The sequence below is a fragment of the Doryrhamphus excisus genome, linkage group LG6 (assembly GCF_037039965.1).
Source record: "Doryrhamphus excisus strain RoL-2023G ecotype Guam linkage group LG6, RoL_Dexc_Guam_v1.1, whole genome shotgun sequence".
Classification (NCBI taxonomy): domain Eukaryota; kingdom Metazoa; phylum Chordata; class Actinopteri; order Syngnathiformes; family Syngnathidae; genus Doryrhamphus; species Doryrhamphus excisus.
This window is the reverse complement of record NC_136362.1, coordinates 23,709,571-23,722,242: the sequence shown is the minus strand read 5'-3', so window position 1 is coordinate 23,722,242 and position 12,672 is coordinate 23,709,571. Positions and strand designations below refer to the sequence as shown.

At 45.8% G+C, this 12,672-nt stretch overlaps 4 non-coding genes across 4 annotated transcripts; 3 read left to right on the top strand and 1 right to left on the bottom strand.

The window, feature by feature from the left end:
- The first annotated feature begins 51 nt into the window (after window positions 1-51).
- trnav-cac (transfer RNA valine (anticodon CAC)) lies at window positions 52-124 on the top strand. The gene has a single exon. It is a non-coding gene; the product is annotated as a tRNA-Val (tRNA).
- Window positions 125-3,439: 3,315 nt separating this feature from the next.
- trnav-aac (transfer RNA valine (anticodon AAC)) lies at window positions 3,440-3,512 on the top strand. The gene has a single exon. It is a non-coding gene; the product is annotated as a tRNA-Val (tRNA).
- Window positions 3,513-3,753: 241 nt separating this feature from the next.
- trnak-cuu (transfer RNA lysine (anticodon CUU)) lies at window positions 3,754-3,826 on the bottom strand. The gene has a single exon. It is a non-coding gene; the product is annotated as a tRNA-Lys (tRNA).
- An 881-nt stretch (window positions 3,827-4,707) lies between these two features.
- trnaq-cug (transfer RNA glutamine (anticodon CUG)) lies at window positions 4,708-4,779 on the top strand. The gene has a single exon. It is a non-coding gene; the product is annotated as a tRNA-Gln (tRNA).
- The last annotated feature ends 7,893 nt before the right edge of the window (window positions 4,780-12,672 follow it).

Here is a 12,672-nt window from a genome sequence, read left to right as displayed (position 1 = left end):
TGGCAACTGCTTTGTGACTTCACCAGTCCCCTTAAAAGCCCCTTCCTACGGGTTTCCATAGTGTTGTGGTTATCACGTTTGCCTCACACGCAAAAGGTCCCCAGTTCGAAACTGGGTGGAAACATGGCCTTTGAAGTCCTTCTTTTACAAAAAAAGTCAAGGTGACAAATAGGAACAACGACATGTGCTTGATCTCTGAAGGGACTTGAACACTCAGATTTAAAGTCTGATGCCCTACGAAGTGAGTCCCCAGGCCTTTGGTCAAAAGACATGTTTTTATGTATTTGGAATGAAATGTTTTTTGCATGTTGAACACTTTTCAACAGGAAAGATATCTTTCAGATGTATCAATAAAACTGCTGGATCGCCCAACATGGGGCTCGAACCCACGACCATGAGATTAAGAGTCTCATGCTCTACCGACTGAACTAATCGGGCGTTTTGTGGCAAAATTAGGCGTTTGCAAGTGGACCTCAGACCTTGTCACCAGAACAGGGACTTGAATCCCGGACAATCAGATCAAAAGTTTCATGTTCGGGACCAAATGGTCCTTTGAGCCGAATATCTTCCCAGTGATCTGCAAGATCCAGAAGGAGGCAGGGATGTTCTGTGCCTCCATTGTCGAGGCGGCTGTGGCCCTAAGGTGGATGCCATTGGTGAGGGATGCCGTCAAGCTGAAGGAGTTCTATTGGGCCTTTTTGGCTCATGGGACTTCAGCTGACAGGAACCGACAAGCCAAGCGGTCCGCGGCTTTGGCATTTGCTGAGGCAATAACTCTGACATGGGAGGAGTTTGGAGAAGCCATGGAGAAGGACTTCCGGACGGCTTCGAAGACATTCTGGACCACCATCCGGCATCTCAGGAAAGGAAAGCAGTACACAGTGAAGACGCTGTACTCATTTGCCCCAACACAACAAGACCTTCAATAGCTCAGTTGGAAGCGCGTAGGACTGTAGAGGTTCAAGTTGGCATCCTTAGGTAGCTGGTTCAAGTCCGGCTCGAAGGACAAGCTGTTTCTTATGTTATGTCTGCCAGGAAAGAATGGCAATACCGTCTTGTCTGAAGGACTTCCGCTTCCCTGTCAATGGAGTTGGACTTGAGTCTTTGTCACGCAGTCTTAAATTGGCAAACGGAGTCATTCTGGTTGAGTGATCATTTGAGTGTCTATTTGAATACGTTTCATCTCAACTCCTGTTGGAAAAGGACAGCCATTTCCGTGAGAGCACAAGACCCCTGGATTGTACCCGAAAATACTTAGCGCTCATCAAAGAGTAAAGTTGTTGTCCTGGTTTGCAAAGCCTCCATTGTTACGCCAGAAGGTGCCAGTCACATCCAAAACAAAGGGTTCCATGGTGTAATGGTTAGCACTCTGGACTCTGAATCCAGTGGTCCAAGTTCAAGTCTTGGTGGAACTTACTTGCCCTGCAGCAATTGAGTGTTTGGACTGAGTCTTCCTGTAAGAGTATGATGACTTATTGACTTACTCTACAAATCAGTGGTAACCGTGGATCAGGATGAGGTCCCCAAACGACGCCAATGTCTGTGACAGCTGATGTTAAGGATCAGCTGATCAGAAGATACTTGGTTTGTGTGCGGGGCCACAAGCCTTTCCAGTTCCAGTTAAAAGCCAGGCTCCTCATGTAGTTTCCATAGAGTACCAAGGGATTGTCCTGTTGCCCTCGTATTTTGAGGGCAAAAAGGAGGCGTTTGCAAGTGGACCTCAGACCTGGTCACCTGAACAGGGACTTGAATCCCGGACACTCAGATCAAACGTTTCATGTTCAGGTGACCGGCTCAACCTTTGTCTTGTCTGACCACGAACTCTTTTTGTCCAGAAGATATTTGGATTGTCCGTGTGGGTAGTTTAAGACCTCAGTCCATCTTGGGGGTGGACATTTCGGGGCCTCTTCATCTCTGCAAGGCCTCGGTGGAATGGTTGGGGTCACCTTGATGCGCTACTTGGGAACAATAAATCACGTACTGGGCTTCTTCACTATTCCATTATAAGAGACTAATCTAGAGAACGCGGCCAGGATTAGGTTTGGGGTATTTGTCTGACGCTGAGGGATAGATCCTGGACTCATTTCCGATCCCACATCTCTTTTACAAAATACAAAGGATTCCTTGGAGAATGCGGGTATCGACTCTGCTACTTCTCGCATGCTAAGCAAGCACTTTACCATTTGAGGTAATTCCCCTGGTTTGGGGTATTTGTCGGATGCTAAGGGGTAGATCCAATCCCAACATCTCTTCTACAAAAGGCAAAGAACTCCTTGAAGATTGCGGGCATTGATCCCACAACAAGACAAGACAAGGTGCTAGAGGGGAGAATGCAGTTAGGACTGGGTTTAGGGTGATACCTATGGCTGTGTTTGGCCTAGATATCGGGATTGGGGCCCGGAGTAGTATTCGCCACGTGGGAACATTTCATCAAAAAAACAAAGGAGTTTATGGAGAATGCGGGCATTGATCCCGCTACCTCTCACATGCTAAGCGAGCGCTCTACCATTTGAGCTAATTCCCCTGCTGATGCAGCGTTGGCAGAAAAGGTCCAGTCTCAGAACTATTTTGGTTCCTTTGCTGGAGTACGTCAAAGCGACACAGTCTCTGCCTTTCGGAGTGCAGCCATGATGCAGTACCTGGTTGTCTAGTGGCTGGGAATTGGTGCTCTCACCACCGCGGCTGTTGTTCGATTCCTGGTCAGGGAACTGACATTTGGTTAGGTTTTGAGTGGAGATAGGATTTGTCTTGGTCCTCGGTCGAACGGTTCGGGTCATCTTTCAGCGCTATCTGTGAACTGCTGTCACTGCACATAAAAACATGGGGACATGGGGACATTCCAACCCAAGATGAGAACACACTGGACCAAGTACACAGCAACATACGTGGCACAGACACAGCTTCACCCTGCCCCCACTTTTACCCACGACTGAAAAAGCAGAACACCACCTCAGAAGCTGAAATACTCACTTAGGAGAAAGTTAGACTGAAGTTCTAAAGGTCCCTGGTTCAAGCCCGGTTTTCAGAACAATCCCTGTTTATGTTGCGACTTGGCAAATAGTTTGAAAAGGCTTATTGGCTGGCTGAAAGGACCTTAACTTAATTCTTCAAAAGGCCAGACATCCAGCCATCCAGACAAGGTTAGAGGAGGTTACAAGCCTATTTACAAACCATTGACTCCAAGGGCACAAGTTGAGTCCACCGAGATATCAAAGTGACCCCGAGGGTGACTAAGGTGTTTCTTTCAAGCCGCGATTGTGATGTCTTGTTTTGTTGAAGAAAAGCCCATAATTTCTGGAACAATTTTCCCTACAAAGGAGACATCTTTGTCTATTTGGACAATTGTCAATCTGCCCCCACTTTGGACACATCGTCGTGTTTCATTTTTTGGCAACTGCTTTGTGACTTCACCAGTCCCCTTAAAAGCCCCTTCCTACGGGTTTCCATAGTGTTGTGGTTATCACGTTTGCCTAACACGCAAAAGGTCCCCAGTTCGAAACTGGGTGGAAACATGGCCTTTGAAGTCCTTCTTTTACAAAAAAAGTCAAGGTGACAAATAGGAACAAGGACATGTGCTTGACTTCTGAAGGGACTTGAACACTCAGATTTAAAGTCTGATGCCCTACGAAGTGAGTCCCCAGGCCTTTGGTCAAAATACATGTTTTTATGTATTTGGAATGAAATGTTTTTTGCATGTTGAACACTTTTCAACAGGAAAGATATCTTTCAGATGTATCAATAAAACTTCTGAATCGCCCAACATGGGGCTCGAACCCACGACCATGAGATTAAGAGTCTCATGCTCTACCGACTGAGCTAATCGGGCCTTTTGTGGCAAAATGAGGCGTTTGCAAGTGGACCTCAGACCTTGTCACCAGAACAGGGACTTGAATCCCGGACAATCAGATCAAAAGTTTCATGTTCGGGACCAAATGGTCCTTTGAGCCGAATATCTTCCCAGTGACCTGCAAGATCCAGAAGGAGGCAGGGATGTTCTGTGCCTCCATTGTCGAGGCGGCTGTGGCCCTAAGGTGGATGCCATTGGTGAGGGATGCCGTCAAGCTGAAGGAGTTCTATTGGGCCTTTTTGGCTCATGGGACTTCAGCTGACAGGAACCGACAAGCCAAGCGGTCCGCGGCTTTGGCATTCGCTGAGGCAATAACTCTGACATGGGAGGAGTTTGGAGAAGCCATGGAGAAGGACTTCCGGACGGCTTCGAAGAGATTCTGGACCACCATCCGGCATCTCAGGAAAGGAAAGCAGTACACAGTGAAGACGCCGTCAAACGCTTGGCTGTACTCATTTGCCCCAACTCAACAAGACCTTTGATAGCTCAGTTGGAAGCGCGGAGGACTGTAGAGGTTCAAGGACAAGCTGTTTCTTATGTTATTTCTGCCAGGAAAGAATGGCAATACCGTCTTGTCTGAAGGACTTCTGCTTCCCTGTCAATGGAGTTGGACTTGAGTCTTTGTCACGCAGTCTGAAATTGGCAAACGGAGTCATTCTGATTGAGTGATCATTTGAGTGTCTATTTGAATACGTTTCATCTCAACTCCTGTTGGAAAAGGACAGCCATTTCCGTGAGAGCACAAGACCCCTGGATTGTACCCGAAAATACTTAGCGCTCATCAAAGAGCAAAGTTGTTGTCCTGGTTTGCAAAGCCTCCATTGTTACGCCAGAAGGTGCCAGTCACATCCAAAACAAAGGGTTCCATGGTGTAATGGTTAGCACTCTGGACTCTGAATCCAGTGGTCCAAGTTCAAGTCTTGGTGGAACCTACTTGCCCTGCAGCAATTGAGTGTTTGGACTGAGTCTTCCTGTAAGAGTATGATGACTTATTGACTTACTCTACAAATCAGTGGTAACCGTGGATCAGGATGAGGTCCCCAAACGACGCCAATGTCTGTGACAGCTGATGTTAAGGATCAGCTGATCAGAAGATACTTGGTTTGTGTGCGGGGCCACAAGCCTTTCCAGTTCCAGTTAAAAGCCAGGCTCCTCATGTAGTTTCCATAGAGTACCAAGGGATTGTCCTGTTGCCCTCGTATTTTGAGGGCAAAAAGGAGGCGTTTGCAAGTGGACCTCAGACCTGGTCACCTGAACAGGGACTTGAATCCACTCAGATCAAACGTTTCATGTTCAGGTGACCGGCTCAACCTTTGTCTTGTCTGACCACGAACTCTTTTTGTCCAGAAGATATTTGGATTGTCCGTGTGGGTAGTTTAAGACCTCAGTCCATCTTGGGGGTGGACATTTCGGGGCCTCTTCATCTCTGCAAGGCCTCGGTGGAATGGTTGGTGTAGGAGCCATGAATGAATTTGGATTGATTCTTTGTAGGTGCATGATAGTTTAAACTTGAATAGTGGTGTTTGTTATTATTTATGATATTATTTAGATTCGTTGTGATCACGTGGACACGGGAAGTAGGTCAAATGGTTATGGGCGGTGACGTTTTGTTAATAAAAGGCACCTGTTCACCTGTGTGGCCATGGAAGAGAGAGGGTGAGCAGGGTTGCCGTATTTTTTGTTGACCGCTAATTCATTTAATCTCTGTGATTGCTTTGATTATGAGTTTGTGCACGGTATCATAAGTTGATCATTAATTTTCTTTAATAAAAGGTTGAACTCATTTTTTGTATCTCGGAGATTTTTTATGTGTGGCGCGTCAGACAAAGGAAAGGCCCGGCTTCAGCCTCTCAGCGACTCTTTTGGATGAAGTCGCTATATTTTGTCAACAAAAAAAAGGCATTTAAAAGGAAACACCAGGACAGCACAACGGATCAACGGATCAAGAGGACAAAAAGAGGAAGCTGATTAAATCCAACAACCATCGGACATAAAGTACGGAGGTAGGCGCTGGCTGTCAAACAAATTTGGAGCCGCTGCAAAGCGAACTACAGCCAGGCAAGCTCACCTGTGGATGTGCGCATGAAGCTGTATGTTAATGGAAGAAATGCGGCTTGTAAATTGACTGCAGTTTGTTCATTGGGAATGATTGCGCGATGGCTTGAGGACTGAATCTTTCGGCGCATCGGCGTTATTTATTGCAAGACATCCTGGTGCTGAAGTTATCTCCATGCTATAAATATGTGAAATATCGCTCTCTCGCTCCGACGTTGCTGCTGCTCTGCCGTTATGTGGAACGATTTTTGGATGAATTTCCTTTTTGGCTGTGGATGCAATTTAAATGCACAAAGAATACATTGAAGGAAAACCCAAAAGGAAACGAATGGAGGAAACGGAGTCAAATAAATGCTGCTATTGCAAGTTTTGAAGTCCATGTGTTTCAAAGGTGCAAACGAATAAATCAAAAGGATATGTTTTAAAGGATCTCAAAAGGAGAAAAATTAAGTGAAATCAAAATATAAAGATGAGTGAAATAAATGCTGGTGTTGAAATGGAGTGTGGAAAAAGAGAAACGAAACTCACAGCCAAGGCCTGGGCAAATAAAATTGAAAAACTTCAGTATGAACGCAAAACCTTTGTGAATAAAATTAAAGGGCTCATACCTGAAATGAAAACGCTTATGAAAAGCAAGGGAAACGTCTCACCTGGAGAACTTAATTCAACTTTGTGAAAATGCTATCACATCACATAATGTGTTGATTCCTTTACTTCCTGAGGACGAACTAAATAAACAAAATGAATGGTTTGCCAGCATCATGAAATATGGTAACACATTTGAAGAGGATGTTAAAAGGTGGCTTAGTGAAGCTGAGGAGCCACAGCAAAATAACAGCCTTGGTCAATCAGATCCTGATGCAGTCAGTGAAGAAGTGCTTCATTTACCAACTGAGGATGAACATCAAGCACCAACTCAGGCTGTGTCCATAATCATGACAGAGGACATGCAAGATAACATAAAACCAAGTGACAGTGTATCAAACGTGGGAAGCAAGAACTATGTTACTGGAGGAAAGTCTGTTGCCTCTGCTGCTTCTTCTGCACGTCTTAAAGCTGAGGCTGATTTGGCAGCTTTAATGGCAAGACAGAGACTACTGAAGGACAAACAGGAACTGCAGGAGCAGGAGGAACAACTGAGGAGAAAGAAAGAGCAGAGACTACTGAAGGACAAACAGGAACTGCAGGAGCAGGAGGAACAACTGAGGAGAAAGAAAGAGCAGAGACTACTGAAGGACAAACAGGAACTGGAGGAGCAGGAGGAACAACTGAGGAGAAAGAAAGAGCAGTTAAAATTGGATGAAGACATTGCAGTGCACATGGCCAAATTAAACGTGCTACGATCTCAGAGCATCTTAAGTGGAACCTCATCCAAGCGCTCCGATGGAATGAACTCTTACCTGGAGAAAGGAAAATCTAAACCAAAAGCTCTCAATGCTAACGCAAAAACATTTACTCCACAAGCATCACCGAAACAAAAGGAAACCAAACATGATTACATGGATCCAGGGGCAAAGCCTAAGGAGAAAGCTGTACCCCAGTTCATCTATTCCGAGCCTGTGTCACTTAATCCAAAACAACGTTCAGTGAACCACCACGCTCATGGAAACACTCAAACTCGAAACGAAGATTTATGGAGTGCAGCATTTGAATCAAAAAATGAGGATCAAAACAATACGCTAGGAATTATGAGGAAGCAAAATGAAATAACTACGCTTCTGATACAACAGCAATGCCTGTCATCATTGCCAAAGAGAGAGATCCCAATTTTTGATGGTGATCCATTAAAATATCAAGCGTTTACTAAAGCTTTTGAGAATGGTGTGGAACGAAACACTCAGAGTTACAGTGATAGACTCTATTTCCTGGAGCAATACACTAGAGGTCATCCTAAGGAACTGGTTAGAAGCTGCCAGCATTTTAACCCAGAGAGGGGCTACGTCAAGGCCAAAGCTCTATTGAGGGAGCATTTTGGGAATGAGCAGAAAGTAGCCGCAGCATATATGGAAAGAGCTCTTTCATGGCCTTCCATCAAAATGGAGGATGCAAAGGCTCTCCAGGATTACAGTCTTTTCCTCAGAGGCTGTTCTAACGCCATGGCAGGGGTGGGATATTTGCATGAGTTAGATCTGCCCGCCAATATGCTCTCCATTATAAGGAAGTTGCCTTACAAATTCAGAGACAAGTGGAGAACCGTAGCCTGTGAGCTGCAGGAGAGGCGCAATCAGAGACCAACGTTCAATGACATCACCAATTTTATTGAGAGACAAGTGAAGATCTTGACTGATCCAGTGTTTGGAAATATATATGATGCTCCCCCAGCAACAATAAATAAAGGTGTAAGCAAATTCAAGCAACAGTCTCGTTCTGGAATGAAAGGAACCAGCTTCGCCACCACGGTAGCTCCTGTAGAAAACAACACTCATTCTAGAACCAAAGAGAAGGAACAATTTCAAGCTGCAAGGAGGATGTGTCTTTGTTGTGGAGGAGGACACATATTGGATTTGTGTCCCCAGTTGGAGAAAAGACCCCACAAGGAGAAGATAGGCTTCTTACGGGAAAAAGGTGTCTGTTTTGGCTGCTTGTGTATAGGACACATTAGCAAGGATTGCAGAAAACGGATTCCTTGTGCAAAGTGTGGTCTTTTACATCCAAATGTTCTTCATATTCCAAAGGCAAAGTCAAAGGACTCTGATCAAGCCGAAGGGAAATCAGAGAAAGCTGCGGACAGCACCCTGGTGTCAAGTGGTCTCACTGGGGCTGGTGATCATGATTGTAAACTTCCCATAGTCCCCGTACAAGTTAAGTCGAAGAAGGGCAGCAAGATTATTAGAACTTATGCTTTCTTGGATCAGGGAAGCACAGCAGTATTCTGCACAGAGGCACTACTGCACAAGCTGGGCCTCACAGGAAAGAAGGCACGTATTCTCTTGCGGACCATGGGCCAAGAAAGGGTAGTGAGCAGCCATATTGTGTCAGGACTGGAGGTGGCTGGTCTAAACTGCGATAATTTCTGTGATCTGCCCAAAACTTTCACACAGGAGTATATGCCCGTCCACAGTGGGAACATTCCAAGACAGAGGGATCTTCAGAAATGGCCACATTTGAAACATGTCCAGTTGCCTGAGGTGGAGGCAGGGATTGAGCTGCTGATTGGGACAAATGTTCCCAAGGCTTTGGAACCATTGCAAGTCATTCATAGTGTCAATGGTGGGCCCTATGCAATTAGGACAATGCTGGGCTGGACTGTGAATGGACCTCTAAATGGAGAAAGCGAGGAAGCGATGGATTGTGAGCAGCCAGAGTTATCTGTGAACAGAGTGTCAGTTGTAAATTTGGATGAACTTTGGCAGCAGCAGTTCAAAGTGGATTTCCCTGAATGTAGTATTGATGAGCAACCTGGAATGTCAAGAGAGGATCAGAAGTTTATGGATTTGGTGAGAAACTCAGCAAAGCAAGTGAATGGCCATTACCAGATCAGATTACCATTAAGGAATGAGGAACTCAACATGCCAAATAATAGAATAATTGTTGAGCAACGTGCAAAATACCTGAAGAGGAGGCTTTTGAAGGACTCGTCATTCCACGCAGAATATACAGCCTTCATGAATGATCTGGTTGCCAAAGGTTATGCCGAAAAGGTGCCTGAAGAGGAGTTGGACCGCTGTGATGGCAAGGTTTGGTATATCCCCCATCATGGTGTCTATCATCCGAAGAAGAGGAAAATCAGAGTCGTTTTCGACTGTGGAGCGAGTTTCCAAGGAACATCTCTTAATGCTGAGCTCCTGCAAGGACCGGACCTGACCAGTTCATTGATCGGAGTGGTGACCAGGTTCCGGAAAGAACCAGTGGTGATCATGGCAGATATTGAGTCCATGTTTCACCAGGTAAGGGTACCAGCTGAAGACGCAGATTTGTTGAGGTTTCTCTGGTGGCCTGATGGGGATTTAAATCAAGAACTCAGTGACTTCAGGATGATGGTGCATCTCTTCGGGGCAACTTCGTCTCCCAGCTGCGCCAATTTCGCTCTCAGGAAATGTGCAGAAGATAATAAGGAACAGTTCAGCCAAGAAGTGATTGATAAGGTCCTACATTGCTTCTATGTTGACGATTGTCTGGTGTCGGTGACTTCAGAGGAGGAAGCTGTATCTCTCCATCATGACCTTGTCTCCATCTGTGCAAAGGGTGGTTTTAAGCTTAGGAAATGGATAAGCAACAGATGTGAGGTTATGGTTGCAATACCTGAAAGCCACCGAGCAACAGACATGACAGACTTGGACCTGGATCAGGATCAGCTACCAGTGGAGAGAGTGCTGGGTGTGGAATGGTGTATTCAGTCGGACACCTTTAAGTTTAAGATCATTGTTAAGGACAGACCACTCACCAGGAGGGGAATTCTCTCAACTGTCAGCTCCATCTATGATCCTCTTGGAATCCTGAGCCCCGTAGTATTATTGGCAAAGAAAATCTTGAGAGATCTGTGCAGGAGATCACTTGGCTGGGATGACATCATACCTGAACCAGTTGTCAAAGAATGGACAACGTGGCTACAGGAACTGTGCCGTCTAGAGGGTTTTAACGTCACGAGATGCCTGAAACCACTAAACTTTGGAGAGACGACCACAGCACAGCTGCACCATTTCTGTGATGCAAGTGAGGATGGCTACGGGGTAGTGACTTACCTGCTGTCACGTAACAAAGACTCTCAGGTACACAGTGCTTTTGTCATGGGAAAGGCAAGGGTGGCTCCACTTAAGTCTGTTACCATCCCTCGTATGGAGCTAATCGCTGCCACTATGGCGAGCCGTATTGATGTCCTGTGGAGGAAAGAGCTACATTTGGATTTACAGGATTCCGTGTTTTGGACAGACAGTGCATCTGTACTCAAATATATCAAGAATGAGACTTCCAGGTTCAAAGTTTTTGTTGCCAACAGGGTCTCGGAGATTCTCAAAGTTTCACTGTCTTCTCAATGGAGGTACGTAGACACTGCAAGTAATCCAGCAGATGTGGCCTCGAGAGGCTTGAAAGTGGATGCATTCCTCAAAAATCTAACATGGGTGTCAGGTCCACCTTTTCTCCATCAACCTGAGTGTTCGTGGCCTGTTAATCCTGAGGATGTTCAACAGCTTCCATCAGATGACCCTGAGGTCAAGAAAGCTGTTGCAGTAAATGCTGTACAGGCCAGCAAGGAGGATGATGCTTTGGTTCGCATGATCAGTTATTTCTCATCTTGGACTGGTCTGAAAAGGTCTGTAGCTTGGATGTTGAGATTCAAGAACTGGCTTTTGGCTTGCTGTCAGAAAAGGAAACAGTTGACCACCGAGCTTGCCCAGTCTGATTTGGATGTGATACACAAGGAATGTTCTTTGAAGAAGAATATGGATGTTTTTAAAGAGGAGAATCGTTCAAGTTGTCTGACAGTGGAGGAGCTGGAGAAGGCCGAGATGGAAATCATCGGGTTTTGCCAACGGAAGAAGTTTCCAGAGGAATTCTCCAGGCTCCAAAAAGGCAAAAGTGTTAAGGGCCATAGCCATATTTATAAACTCTGCCCACTGGTCGAAGATGGTGTTCTGAGAGTTGGCGGTCGACTGAGCAGGTCTTCTATGCCTGCAGAGGCTAAACATCCCATTATATTGGCTAAAGATTTCCATATCTCAGACATTATTCTAAGGCATATTCACCAGGAAGTGGGACATGGTGGCCGTAACCACATGCTAGCCAAACTGCGGGAGAAGTATTGGATCACTGGGGCTAGTACAACCATAAGGAGAGCTCTGTCTAAGTGTGTCATCTGTCGGAGACTGAATGCTCAGCCAGTGTCCCAGCAGATGGCAGATCTACCTGCTGAAAGAGTGACTCCAGATGAGCCGCCTTTTTCTCGTGTTGGAGTTGACTATTTTGGACCGTTTGAAGTGAAGAGCAGAAGGAGTGTTGTAAAGAGGTATGGTGTTATTTTTACCTGTTTGGCCATACGGGCAATTCACATCGAAGTAGCATCTTCATTGGACACAGACTCCTTCATAAATGCACTCAGACGCTTTATAGCAAGACGAGGTCAAGTCCAGGAACTGCGCTCGGACAATGGGACAAACTTCATTGGAGCAGAGCGTGAGTTGAGAACAGCTATTGAACAATGGAATCAGTCACGGATTAACAATGCACTTCTTCAGAAAGGAATAAAATGGACCTTTAACCCCCCCGCTGGCTCACATCATGGAGGATCTTGGGAGAGGTTAATTCGGTCTGTAAGGAAAGTCCTAAATTCTACTCTGAACGTGCAAAATCTGGATGAAGAGGGCCTTCACACGGTTCTTTGTGAGGTGGAGTCCATCGTTAACAGCAGGCCGATTACCAAGGCATCTACAGATCCGAATGATCTGGAGGCCTTGACGCCAAATCACCTGTTGCTACTGAAGACTTTACCATCTTTACCACCAGGAGACTGCCAGGCAGCTGACCTCTACGCTCGCAGGCGATGGAGGCAGGTGCAATACATGTCAGATTTATTCTGGAAAAGGTGGATTAAAGAATACTTACCACAACTGCAGGAGCGTCAGAGATGGTCCAGAGTGAAGCGCAACATTGTCCCTGGAGATATAGTGCTTATTGTGGACAATACAGCACCTCGAAATTCCTGGGTTATGGGAAAAGTTCTTCAAACCTTTCCAGATAGAAGAGGATTAGTGCGGCAGGTGCGGATCAAAACAAAGGGCAGTTGCTTGGATCGTCCAATTACGAAGATCTGCCTACTACAGGAAGCTGAAGAC